The 13,798-nt window shown below is 40.2% G+C and overlaps 1 protein-coding gene across 6 annotated transcripts in view; it reads left to right on the top strand.

Annotated features, from left to right (window-relative positions):
• Nucleotides 1-7,127: 7,127 nt before the first annotated feature.
• The window catches only part of CDIP1 (cell death inducing p53 target 1), a 55,117-nt gene continuing 48,446 nt past the window's right edge, over nt 7,128-13,798 (top strand). For 2 of the 6 annotated variants that reach the window (XM_030212709.1, XM_030212704.1), the window contains exon 1: nt 7,428-7,513. The gene's annotated coding sequence lies outside the window, so the exon portion shown is untranslated. Of the gene's footprint in view, nt 7,218-7,427; nt 7,514-7,538; nt 7,609-13,798 lie in introns of those variants that run through there. The other 4 variants (XM_030212706.1, XM_030212705.1, XM_030212710.1 and 1 more) reach the window with 4 other exon arrangements.

The raw sequence follows: 13,798 nt of genomic DNA, 5'->3' as shown, positions 1-13,798 counted from the left end.
GCTGTGTAACCGTGCTGTAAGAAGGTGCAAGAAAGACTGTGTAAACTGTTTCATACTAAAAAGGTCTGGGCTGCAACCTACCAAGCTATTTGGTTTTTCCCTCTGATAATGTACTGTTCCCTAAGTGAAGTAATCTGAGCTAAAGTGAAGTGAAGTTATATGGACTGTTTTTGAACCTGAGTTTGAAGTTATATGGACTGTTTTTGAACCTGAATTTGACTGTGTTGAACCTGAATTGTGCTCTGGGCTGCTAGCCTAAACAACCTGGAGTGAAGGGTGTTTTGTTGATTTGAAGCAAGAAAATAAAAGCTCTTACTTATAAACAGTGGGCTTTGAATGTGCCTCTGTGAAAGGAACGGAGGGAGGAGGAAGTCCTGGGAGTTCACAGGGCCTGGAGCCAAGGCACAAAGGAGCCAGATTGCTGTGGAGTGAAAGCAACAGTCATGTGGAGGAAGAGGCAGCTAAGCAGGGTCAAGCCTGGCTGGGTCCTGGATGGGCAACCCAGCCACAGTATGGATGCCTGTTCTGCTGTATGCATGTAATAATGTTTGAATAACTGTCTATACTTACGGCTATGATTTGTGAACATACATCATCATTAAAAGACAGACTTTTAAATGCCCAGTTGAGTATATACACTAATCTCAACTTTGTTAAATGATTCAGACATACCCATCTACTTGCTCCCATGATGTTACTGAATTCTATTATTCTGTCTCACTGTATTTTCAAATGTAAGCCACACTGAACCTGAGTTTGCTTGGGTTAATGTAAGGAGCATTTTCAATATGACATCTAAATCAGATTTTGGACGTTTTGCTGAAAATGTCCAAAGATCAAGTAGTGAAAATTACCATTTTCAAACCAGAAAAACGTCTATCTTTTTTTCTGTGAAAATTACCATTTCCTAGATGTTGTTGTGTTATTACATCTATCTTTTTGGACCATTAAAAAAAAGTCCAAGTTAAAAATGCACAAAATCAAACCATTGGAAAGTAAGATGAGCCAGCTTTCCTAGTAGAGTGGCTACACAGACACCCCAGCAAAGCAGTGGGGCACCCTAGGGGGCACTGCAGTGGACTTACAGGAAAGTAAGTCATTATGAAAATAACGTTTGGAAAAACGTTTTGTGATTTTGGACTTTTATTTTTTAGTCCATTTTCAAACAAAAAACATCCAAATTAGAGGAGGAGTGGCTTAATGGATAGTGCAGTGGGCTTTGATACTGGTAACATGGATTCAATTCCCATTGCAGCTGCTTGTGACCTTGGGCAAGTTAAGTGCACCAAGAGGCATTTTTGATATGATATCTAAGTCTGAATTTGGACGTTTTTGTAAAACATCCAAAATCAAAACAGGAGAGAAGGACATTTTCTACAAAAAAAAGAAGTCTATCTTTTCCTTTTGAAAATGCTGTTTGGAAAAGCGTTTTGTGATTTGGACGTTTTATTTTTTGGTCCATTTTCAAACAAAAAAATGTCCAAATGCAAATGTACAAAATACACAAGAAAATCCACAATAGAGTGAAACCATTCACATGTTCTAAGTGTGGTAAAAGCTTTGGTTGTAATGTAAATCTCAAAGTGCATCAAAGAGTCCACACAGGAGAGAAACCATGTGCATCTATATAGTGTGCTAAAAGATTTAGACAGAAGGTAAACCTCACAATGCACCAGAGAATACACACAGGAGTAAAACCATTTATATGTCCTGAGTGTGGTAAAACCTTTGGTTTGAAAGAAAGCCTCACACAGCATCAGAGAATCTACCCAGGGATGAAACCATTTACATGCACTGAGGAGGTAAAAGCTTCAGTTGCATTGGGACAGATAATTAGGGAATGTACACTCTTGCTATAAAGTATGGAAAAATAGCACTCTGGTATTTAAATATATGTAATGAGACCTCCTTTTTATCCACATAAAATCTTGAAACGTGCGTATACACACGCAAAATACAACAACAGGGATCTAGGGAAACAACAAATGAAACAGGATGACCAGATGATGACGTTTGTTATGCGCTGTGTTCCAGGGGGTGAAGCAGTTGCCAGTATCATTAGGCACCACTGGGACGTAATGCGGTCACATTCTTTGTTCACTGATCATACTTTAAGAACAGCTTTTTCACGCTCCCGGAATTTGAAGGAAATTTATGGGATTGAACAAGTTGATCCTTCTGCAAGGGGAAGTGATTTCAATAGGAAGTTACTGCAGCGTGAAACTTTTTGGATATATCAGCTTGATACTGTGGAACCAAGAGGGCTGAATACCCATTTACACTGGGTTGTTTTATCTGATACAACAATGCATACCAGGTTGCGGTAGTAAGGAACAACTGTTTCCGGTTCATTAGATAGCTATAAAACATTGCCACCGCCATATTAAATCGTTAGCGTGAGGCAGCGAAGAAGCACGTCAAACAGTGAGTCTGTGAACCAGGTTTATGTGGATAATGGAGTACTCGAAAAGTGGTATGGTGGCTTATTATTTTTCTTTCTGCTGTGACAGATCTGGTGTTAAAGCTCCCCCTTGTCGAAGCTTAGATTGCGAAACAGGCACCTGTCGGGGCTCATGGGCACACCAGTTTGATAAGTGTCACGCAACCATGACGTTATACCTATGCGTTGTAATGTGTAAATGAGTAATTGTAAAGGTGATTGCAGCACAGGTAGGTTGGGGGAAGAATTCAATGATTAAAAAACATAAACGAGTGCAGATTCGCCGAGGGAGTGAAGTGACAGTAGCCGTGTTTTGCTATATGAGACTCTACCTCACATGACTTGATAAGATTATAGAGTTACTCCTTGTATACTCTCTACTATATTTTTTGTTTTGCTGTATTATTTGGAATTAGTAGGTGAGAGCCAGTATATTTTGTGGTATTTGTAGGATAAGCAGCATAAAATGTACTGTTTTAGGATCTTGCCAGGTACTCGTAATCTGGATTGGCTACTGTTGGAAACAGGATGCTGGGCTCCATGGACCTTCCATCTGTACCAATATGGCAATACTTATATACTTATGTACTTATATATATCTAAATTGCAAACTTCTACAAAAGAGATGGAGTGCCCCAACGAAAAGAGAATTTAATTTTACTTCCATTTCAATATATTCCATCTTTATAACACCAGGCTTCCCAAGGCAGATTACAACAATATTTAAGATGATCCCATCAGGAAACACTGAAATTTGTCCAAAATGAGCATAAAATACAGAGGACCAGATCCTCAAAAAAGTCACTGTTAAAAACCACCTGCGTTTAGATCTGCAGTTGAAGTTACCAATTTTGAAATAGCGAGCGATGCTCAAAGGAAATTGCATGCAAGTGAGTTGCATGAAATTTCAGCAAGCAGCTGGGTAGGGAAAGCACCTAGCACATGCGTACAAGTCACTTGCTAAGCGTCAATGCTATACACATGCCCCTCAGAAAAAGCTACAACTGTGTATGCCGTGAATGCGCCTTCCCACCGTTTTTCAGCCTTTTTTTTTTTAGTTCCATGACATCTTTTATACAGTTTCTTTTTGTAGGGTTTCAGGACAACTTTTATGCTCTGGAATGGGGGAGGGGAGGTTTTTGTTTATATGTGCATGTATAAAGGCCATGTGTAAGTTTTTTTTTTCCAGCTGCAGGTGCTGTGGACACACCTCCACAATGTGCTTCAGCCTTTTTTATTTTTTGTGTTCCATGACAATTTTTTCACAGTGCTGTTATTTGCGGGACTCACACACATAGAGGCATATTTTCAAAGCACTTAGACTTACAAAGTTACATAGGAACCTATGGAACTTTGTAAGTCTAAGTGCTTTGAAAATGAGCCCCATAGTATATTTAACACATGTGCAAATACTATTAAAATATGACAGCAGACTGCTCCGCCGAGAAGTCACCGTCATGCTACAACAGGGTTAAAGGTAGGTGTTCCTTTCTATGCATTGACTGGAACGCTCATTTTAATACTAATCAGCCCGTTGTACTACATTTACATAGGATTATTGTTGGCTGCTACCGTGAATGGTAAGATTTAATTTAATTAATTAAATTTATTTTGTACATTTGATATACCGCAAAATTGAGCCTGGGGAGGCAACTAAGCAGTTTACACCATGCACTTGAACAGTGCTGACTAATGTTGTACAGGATCCAGAGGGAAAAGGATAAGCAGAGAGGACAACAAAGTGTAGAGTGGAAAATGAAGGGAGGTGAATGAAGAAGGAGGCTGAAAAAAAGCCAAAACAAAGAACCATCCCCACAATTGAAGGCTTCTAAGAATAAATGAGTTTTAAGAAGGGATTGGAACGATTGTAGAGGAATGGGTATGCTGACAGAACAAGGCAGAGAGTTCTGTAATTTAGGACCCAGATAGCTGAAGGCCGTATCACGAGAAAGGGACAGATGGAGAGTCAATGGTAATGGTACAAGAAGAAGATACTCAGGCAAGGATCAGAGACTACGTGCTGGGTAGTAGGTAACCAATAACTTAGACAGAGAGGGGACACTGAAGAGCAATTCTTAAAAACAAGCAACAAAATTTTGAAGCAGATCCTAAATAAAACAGGAAGTCAGTGTTCAGGTTAAAGAAGAGGGGTGATGTGGTCAAAGCGATGTGCACAATGGATAAGTTTAACAGCCGTAGATTGAATCATTTGAAGACACTGAAGTACGTATAAAGGGAGGCCAGCATAAAGTAAGTTGCAGTAGTCAATCCGTGAAATTACCATAGCATGAACCAGAGTGAATAGAAGAACCTGGGAGAAATGGGCGAACTGAACAAATTCTGTGAAATGGAAAAATGTAAGCTTCCAGTCAAAAGTTACCCCTAGAATTCAAACAGATTCTTTGAAAAGAAGATGGTGAGACCCAAGGACTAGTGCTGAAGGTAAAGGAGAGTGAGGGATTGTAAGGGCAATAGCTTCATATTTAGAGAAGTTAAGGAACAGACCCCGTTCTCATGAAGCCAGGAGGAGACAGATGAAAGAAAACAATTGACAGTGGTAAGAGGTTTAGATGGATCAGAGACTCAAAATAGAATTTGTATGTCATCAGCGTAGCAAAACAGGAGATAATCTTGTTCCTGAATTAGCATCAACAGAAGAGAGAGGAAGATGTTGAACAGGGTAGGAGAAAAAATGGGAGCCCAGACTGAACTGGTAAAGAAGCAGACATGGTTGAATGATGAGCAACTGGAAAGAAAGACCCATCAGATAGCTAGAAAACCAGGTATAGATAGTACCAGAAATCCAAATAGATCGGAGATGGCTAAGAAGTGAGTGATCCACCAGATCAAAGGCGGAATAAAAATCAAGAGAGACAATAATAACTGAAAAGCGTTAATCAAGAGCAGAATGAATCATGTTGCAAAGATCAAGAAGAAGTGTCTCTGTGCTATGATATGTGTGGAATCCAGCTTGATATATGTGAAAGATATTGGTTTATTCAAGGAAACTATTGAACTGGGATTACATAAGTTTGTCCAAGATTTTTGAAAAAAAATGGCAAGTTTGAAACTGGGCGAAAGTTGGCTGGGAGAGAAGGATCCAGGTTTGTTTCTTTAAAAGGAATGGCCAGGGCATGCTTCCACTTCGTGGGGATTACACCCAAATCTAGGCTTTCTTTAAGAGGAAGAAGTATAGGGGAGAAAGCAGGAGCAAGATGCTTAACTGAGAATGTGAGTCAGGGGTCAAGCTTTGAGGAAGAGGGATTCAGAGAATAGATTGTCTCGAGCAAGAAAGTAGGAGAGATTAGATTGAAAGGAGGACCAAGCAGAACTCAAAGATGGGAGCTTCAGAGAAGGGGAACCATCTGATCCTGGAAGCAGGATAGAAGGAGGTGAGACAATAGATCAATGGAGATTGTCAAGCTTAGACATCCAGGTGTCAGTTAATGAAGAGAGGGAAGATCAAACATCAGAGGCTCAGTATCCACTAGTGCGACATGGTTAAACATTCTGGCCTATGGCTTACTCGCGTCTCTAGTAGTGAGCCAGTCAAAGAATTTGCATTTGGCTGCTTTAATAGCTGCGTGATACATTCTGAATGCCGACTTATAAGGAAGTAAAGTCTGCAGTGATCTTGATCTATGTCAAATGGTGCAAACTTGTCCAGAAGGTGTGCTACAGTAGTATATAAGTAATCAGCTGATTCATCTACAGAAACTATGAGTTTATGATTTATGAGGGAAAGGCTCGAAGTTATATCATTAATAGCAGTCTCTAATAAAGGGTGGAAAACAATGCATCACCGGACAGATCAACACAGAACCACTTTGAGGCTCATTTTCAAAGCACTTAGCCTCCCAAAGTTCCATAGAAACCTATGGAACTTAGCCTCCCAAAGTGCTTTGAAAATATGCCTCTTAGCCTCCCAAAGTTCCATAGAAACCTATGGAACTTAGCCTCCCAAAGTGCTTTGAAAATATGCCTCATTGTGTATTATTCACTAAATAACGTGAACACAAAACTGGCTAGAACCAGTCTAAATCTGTTGCTGCTAGCATGCTAACCATTGTGCATTGGCCCCAGACAGTTTATTACCACTGTTTCTACCGACTATAATAATTTGTTATGCTGTTTTAATGATTTTCAGTTGTATTTCATTATATATATCTACATATGTGCAGAGATGCGAAGTTACTCAGTTCCAGGCTGGAGACGTTTTTGCTAGTCCTGGTTTTGAACTCACATCCCAAAACAGTGTGAGATGTATAGTGCCTGATCCTACCCATTTAAATCAGTGCTACGTTCCATAATGCACCAGGATAGGGTGCTCAGAAATCCAGGACTGTCCCAAAATCTCCAGCCTGGAACTAGGTAATTTGGTATCTCTGCAATTGGGAAGTTTACAAAATAAAGGATTTTTAAAATTTACTTGACAGCTTTTTTTTTTAAAAATTTATCCTCCACCTTTTAAGGCACTGCCTATCCAACTGGAACAGCTTTAGACTTTTTACAGATGGTCCACCAGCATAGGCAGTCCCTTATTTCTAATAAGGGTTTTCTTATTGTTTTAATATGCGTTTGGAATTGTTTTGGGTGATTCAATATGGCGGCAAGCTCCGCCCACTGGCTTCAGCCCACATAATGGCCAGATAGGCGTCTGCTCTTTTTCGTGACGGTGTGAGCTTTGCTGCATCAACTTGAGCACAGATTAAATGCAGCTGCGCTGAATTATTGACGGTGAAAGCTGTACTTCGACGTCTTGGAGAGCCTCGGGTAGGTAGGTGGTCACCGAGAAGCTTGTAAACTATCATGGAAACCCAGTTCCCTTCCCGTGCGTGCTCTTTTTTTCACAGTTCTTTAATATCGCCCGCAACAAGGCAGAGTCCCGACTCCCGTCCCAACTTTCTCCGGTCTGGTGGAGTGGTCAGTGGAGTGGTGTGTCCCAGTCCCGCCTTCTTCTGACGCTACTTCCTGCTTCCGGCAAGGCGGGACTTCTCAGAAGGAGAGAAATAAGTTGCGTATTGGGGACGAGCTACTGGAGAAGAAAAGCTGTGGATTGTGGGCAACTTTCAGGTATGACGCTGCGCATTGGTGCCGGATCGCGGACAGGGAGGACATGCTAGCCCGACGAGAGCTCAGAGCAGAACAGAGAGGGGGAGGGGTGATTGGTATGTGAGGGCAGTCGAATGCGTGTGACTTGGTATCTTTGCATATTCCATCAGACGTTATTCAGCTACACACCCATGAAGGAAAGAGGAGAGATGTCTAAGCTTCATTTAAGTACTGGTTCTGTCTGGGAAAATATCTCCAAATGGGTTACATTTTGGTGAGAATAGTGAGCCTCTCTCCTAAGCTTGGCTGTCTCTCAGTTCACTACACTTGAAGAGTAATGGGTCTGACTCCTCTATGATCAATGCAGTTCTGGTTGTTTTCACTTACCATTATGTCCAGTTTCCTTGCATGCAGCTTTTTTTATCAGTTGTGATGGGGAAGTCTCAGTTGATCATAACCTCTTCATTCCTCATAATTCTCTTAGGAGCATTATCCCAATGTTTCTCCAGTATAACAATGTTATAATGAATAGAAAGTTTTCAATAAATAAGAAGTGTCATCTTCTTGTGCCTTTCTGTATAGAAATTTTCTGCTATCAGAACTTCACAGCAGCTACAAGATGAGTAACTTTTAACTTTATAATTTGTTATCCCGCTCATTGGGCTGACCTTCTGAGCAGCTTACACAATAATTCTAAGATAGGTTTAACAAAGTAGGAAAAGAGAAAATTACAATCATAAAAGAAAAATATAAAGGAAGGGAGGAGTAGTAACCTAATGATCATTGGTTATTGGTGTAGGCTGAGAGCCTTGTGGGGGGGAGGCCAGGTTTGATTCTCACTGCAGCTCCTTAACCCTCCATTGTACCAGGCAAGGAGGTATAATTTATTTATTTATTTTATTGCATTTGTATCCTACATTTTCCCACCTATTTGCAGGCTCATTGTGGCTTACAGAAGGTGGCCTGACATTGCAAGGCTGAAGCCGTCTCTCCCGCCCAGCCGCCTTATTAGTGCACCTGAAAACTATTAGCTGCTGCATCCACGTGATCGTGGTTCATTGTTATTTTATCTCAATTATATTTAGAAAGTTGCCGGCTTGTGCAGCATATGGATGTACACAGACTATCACAACAGAAAATCATTTTATCAGATAAGAGTACTAATTTGTCACAAATCATAATCATTTTGTCATTTGGAGGGTCTGGTTATAGGGACATCCTAGCACCCTAGCAGGTGTTATATTGGTGCCAAGATTTTTTCTCCTAGTAAAGGGCCACCAAAACAGAGATCATGTAATGAGAATCAAGTGCTCAACATTCAGAGTTATTTTTAAATACAAAGGGGTTTTTTAACGTTATTTTGTAATCCACTTTGAACCACCATTTGGTTTGGGATGTAGCTGGGTTTAAGTGCTATGTCATATCTTATATCGTACTTAGGTTGAAACCTGGGAGCATTTAAAGTCTTTTTTTTTTTTTCCTGTTCTTAGATCAAAAGAGAAAGATGGTATGTGGATACATGCTCCCTTTTGTTTTGTGGAATGCAGTGGTATATTATAAAAATGCACTTGATATTTTCTATTATTACTATTTAAAAGAGAGGTATTGAATAATGAGGGAAGAGCTACCTTCATGCAGCAGTTCTGTCCAGAGTCGTAACCCCCCTTTTTACAAAGCCGTGCTAGCAGCTGTCAGTGAACTCATGCCGACACAATCCATTTACTTTGAATGGGCTGTGTCAGCATTGCCATGTGGCTTTGTAAACATGGGGGGTAAATGTGCCAGCATTTTCCAGTTCTGTTGTATATATTTATTTATTCTTAGTCTGTTGAGATGTAAATGGCATGTGTTTTGGTTTTAATCTTTGTCTCCTGGCTGTGTGTTTGTATATAGATGAGTCCTGTTAAATTTATTCACGTTTAATTACCTTTTTAATATGCTGACATTGCAAAATGTGAAATGTTGAGGTTCCAAGGCTCCATTGCAAACAGCAAACATAGGTGATAGGAAGTCCATTTTACAAACTGTATGGTCTTATATAATGCTTTGAAGGAGTCCTGACAAGGCAAGTCTGTTAGACTCTGTAAAACTGGATTTCATGGGTTTATAGTTTGCTGATGCTCTATCACTTCCTGATTGGTAAACCTGAATATCAAATGAGATTCCTGTGTGCCTTTAAAGTAAGCCAAGATCCAGTAGGAAATCATGTACTTTTGGTAATTAAAACTGTGGCAGAAAAAAATTTGCAAGTACGTTTTATGATTCAACATTATATTGATGACAAAGTAAAGTAAATACAACCAATGATCTGGGTATACAAAGTTTCAATTGTCAAAGCGTACATAGTAAAGACAAAATGATATAGAGGGGCATAATCGAACGAAAACGTCTATCTCCATGGGCGTTTATCTCCGAGAACGGGTCCGTGAAGGGGGCGGACCGAACCGTATTTTCGAAAAAAAATAGACGTCCATGTTTTATTCGACAATTTGTGAGCTGGGCATTTTTGTTTTTCAGCGATAATGGAAAATGAAAGCGCCCAGCTCAAAAACGAATAAATCCAAGGCATTTGTTCGTGGGAGGGGCCAGGATTCGTAGTGCACTGGTCCCCCTCACATGCCAGGACACCAACCGGGCACCCTAGGGGGCACTTTTACAAAAACAAAAAAAAAGGTAAAAGAGCTCCCAGGTGCATAGCACCCTTCCCTTGTGTGTTGAGCCCTCAAAACCCACTGCCCACAAGTCTACACCATTACTATAGCCCTAAGGGGTGAAGGGGGGCACCTACATGTGGGTACAGTGGGTTTGGGGGGGTTGGACGACTAAGCATTAAGCAGCACAATTGTAACAGGTAGGGGGGGATGGGCCTGGGTCCACCTGCCTCAAGTCCACTGCACCCCCTAACAACTGCTCCAGGGACCTGCATACTGCTGCCAGGGAGGTGAGTATGACATTTAAGGGTGAAAATAAAAAGTTGTGAAACATCATTTTTTGTGGTGGGAGGGGGTTAGTGACCACTGGGGGAGTCAGGGGAGGTCATCCCCGATTCCCTCTGGGGGTAATCTGGTCATTTAGAGCACTTTTTGGGGCCTTATTTGTGAAAATACAGGGTCCAGAAAAAGTGCCCTAAATTCTAGCTACAAATGCATACTTTTTTTCCATTATCGGCGAAAGGCGCCCATCTCTGTTCGGGTGATAACCATGCCCCAGTCCCGCCTTCACCACGCCTCCAACACGCCCCCGTCAACTTTGTACGCTTTCGCGATGGAGTGCAGTTGAAAACGTCCAAGTTTGGCTTTCGATTATACCGCGTTATTCGTTTTTGTGAGATAAACGTCCATCTCCCGATTTAGGTCGGAACTTGGGCGTTTTTCTCGTTCGATTATAAGCAGGATAGTCTATCATCAAATTTTAAATCCTTTTCTCCCTCACAACCTATTGATCTATGGTATGTGAAATCTTTCTATTAAAATAAACAATAGAAAAACACAGGGGCAATGACCAAGTTTTCGACCATAAATGGAACTCTACCACCTTTTATTTAAAAAAAATCCCAACCACCTTCACACCTTCTATACCTCGTCCTAATATACAGTTTGTAGAGCCCAATGAGCTGACCCATCAGGAAGATTAACTTATCAGATAACAAACAGTCATCAACTTTATCCTACAATCATACAATACCCCATTCCCCCCAATGCCCACACCCCCCTTAGAACAATAAAGTTGCTGCCACAAGATGACACGAGTATGCAAGCCAACAATACACCAACAAATTAGGAAGCAGAACACTATTAGCCACCAAGTTCGTACAAAGTTATATTCAGTGGAAAATAAATCTGTTGGCTGTCTGCTATGTGAATATTCCATCACTGTTTCGTTATTGCTACCAAGCATTACATATTTGGGGGCATTTGCTTAAAACTGTGATGGTTTTAATTCATTTATCCAGACCTTACTTGCACATGGGTATTGCTTTTTAAATTCAAAGGTGAAGCCTAAGTTTGGTTGTACAATTATAAACAGAGTTGTTTCTGACTTGACTTGTTTTGGACTGCTTTGGGTCCTATTGATCTATACATCTGCTGTCTTGAATTTTGGAAGATGGAATTAAAAATTAAGGTTTGGATGTACTCTGTAAAAGTTATTTATTTTTGCAGTGTGTGTATGGATGCCTCTTCTGGTGTGTGCACATGATAATGTTTGAATAACTGTCTATACCCATGGTTCCCAAACCCGGTCCTGGAGGTATCCCAGCCAGTCGGGTTTTCAGGATACCCACAATGAATATTCATCAGAGAGATTTGCTTGCACTGCCTCTACTGCATGCAGATCTCTCATGAATATTCATTGTGGATATACTGAAAATGTGACTGGCTGGGATACCTCCAGGACCAGGTTTGGGAACCACTTGTCTATATTTAATGGCTATGATTTTTGAACATGCAGCGTCATGAAAGGACAGACACTACTTAAATGCCCAGTTGGGTATATATGCTAATCTCAACTTTGTTAAATATGTCAGACATATCCATCTACTGGCTCCCATGATTGATTTATTTTATTTATTTATTAGGATTTATTTACTGCCTTTTTGAAAAAAAATAATTCAAGGTGGTGTACAGTAAGAATAAATCAAACATAAGCAATAGACAATGACAACAGTAAAAATATTCTCCTGTTAATTTATTCTATTATTCTGTCTCTCTATATTTTCAGATGTAAGCCATATTGAACCCGAATTTGCTTGGGATAATGTGGGATATAAATGGTTAAAAAAAAAAAAAAAACAATCCTTTATCTTCCACCTTTTAAGGCACTGCCTATCCAACTGGATGGTAATGGTATAAGGAAAGCACGTTTGGTCCAGTGAAGACTTAACTCAAAATAACCTGTTCCTTAGCAGGGCTCTAGTATTACCATATTAAAATTGCAACCATACCATGCCTTTGTGGTTATGTTTCACTAATAAGTTAAACAATTAACTGGCTTTCTTGAAAGGATTACTTAACCTTTGGATGTATGATTAGAAATTCAAACACACACTTATTTATACACTTATGCACTATTACAACTCCTCATACAGCCACAAGACAACCTTTTAGGATGCATAGTGTTCACGATGAGCTCCTTTTTATTAACCACCAGAAAGAAGAGATAGGGAGAGTAACTAGTGAGGTAACTAAATTTGCTGACGACACATAGTTATTCAGAGTTGTTAAATTGTGAGAGGATTGTGAAAAATTACGAGAGGACCTTAAGAGGCTGGGTGTCTAAATGGCAGATGATGTTTAATGTGAGCAAGTGCAAAGTGATGCATGTGGGAAAGAGGAACCCAAACTATAGCTACATAATGCAAGGTTCCACGTTAGGAGTCACTGACCAGGAAAGGGATCTCGGCGTCGTTGTAGATGATACGTTGAACTCTCTGCTCAGTGTGCTGCTGTGGCTAAGAAAGCAAATAGAATGTTAGGTATTATTAGGAAAGGAATTGAAAACAAAAGTGAGGACGTTATAATGCCTTTGTATCAGTCCATGGTGTGACCGCACTTCGAATATTGTGTTCAATTCTGGTCACCGCATCTCAAAAAAGATATAGTGGAATTAGAAAAGGTGCAGAAAAGGATGACAAAAATGATAGAGGATGGGATGACTTCCCTATGAGGAAAGGCTGAAGCATCTAGGGCTCTTCAGCTTGGAGAAAAGACATCTGAGGGGAGATATGATAGAGGTCTATAAAATAATGAGTGGAGTGGAACGGGTAGATGTGAATCATTTGTTTACTCTTTCCAAAAATACTAGGACTAGGTGGCATGCGATGAAGCTACTAAGTAGTAAATTCAATATGAATCGGAGAAACCTTTTCTTCACTCAACATATAATTAAACTCTGGAATTCATTGCCAGAGAATGTGATAAAGGCAGTTAGCTTAGCGGGGTTTAAAAAAGGTCTGGACGGCTTCCTAAAGGAAAAGTCCATAGACCATTATTAAATTGACTTGGGGAAAATCCAGTGCTATTTCTGGGATAAGCAGCATAAAATGTATTGAACTTTTTGCATAAAATGTATTGAACTATTTTGAACCAAAATAATTTGGTTGTACCCAACTCCAATACACTAGTACTAGGAGGCATCAACTTTCACTTAGACGACCCGAACTCTAACAACGCATGAGACTGTAAGGAATTTCTCCGTTTATGCGATCTCAAATGGCCACAAATGCAAGCAACCCATGTCAGAGGACACACACTTGATCTCATCTCACACAAACTCTCAACAGACCAGAACCTAACAATAACAAATATG

The sequence above is a fragment of the Microcaecilia unicolor genome, chromosome 8, assembly GCF_901765095.1.
Source record: "Microcaecilia unicolor chromosome 8, aMicUni1.1, whole genome shotgun sequence".
In the NCBI taxonomy this organism is placed as follows: domain Eukaryota; kingdom Metazoa; phylum Chordata; class Amphibia; order Gymnophiona; family Siphonopidae; genus Microcaecilia; species Microcaecilia unicolor.
Note: the sequence above shows the minus strand (reverse complement) of the source record. Positions and strands in the feature narration are given on the sequence as shown.